Consider the following 289-nt stretch of genomic DNA (forward strand, 5'->3'; position numbering starts at 1 on the left):
GGTGGCTGCTGATTGCTTCTCTCTGTCCAGAACAACGAGAACAAGAGCGCACTGCAGGTGGAGCAGCAAGCAGCGGAGCTACTGGAGAAGCTGGATGAGGTGAAGGAGACAGTAACTTCTGCGCCATCCAAGAAGGGCTGGGAGTCGGGCACCAGCCTCTGGGGAGGGGTGTGCCAGGCCAGAGGCAGCTGCAGCCTGAGGGCAGGTTATCCCAGCGCCCTCCAGGGCAGTCTTGTGACTGCTTCTTCCTTCCTGCCTTCTGACTTTTAGAGGTCGGTACCCCTGGGCT

General features: G+C 59.9%; 1 pseudogene; it reads left to right on the forward strand.

The window, feature by feature from the left end:
- LOC105525437 overlaps window positions 1–289 on the forward strand; it is a 19,843-nt pseudogene that overhangs the window by 9,130 nt on the left and 10,424 nt on the right.

This window comes from Colobus angolensis, unplaced genomic scaffold (genome assembly GCF_000951035.1).
Source record: "Colobus angolensis palliatus isolate OR3802 unplaced genomic scaffold, Cang.pa_1.0 Scaffold533, whole genome shotgun sequence".
In the NCBI taxonomy this organism is placed as follows: Eukaryota; Metazoa; Chordata; class Mammalia; order Primates; family Cercopithecidae; genus Colobus; species Colobus angolensis.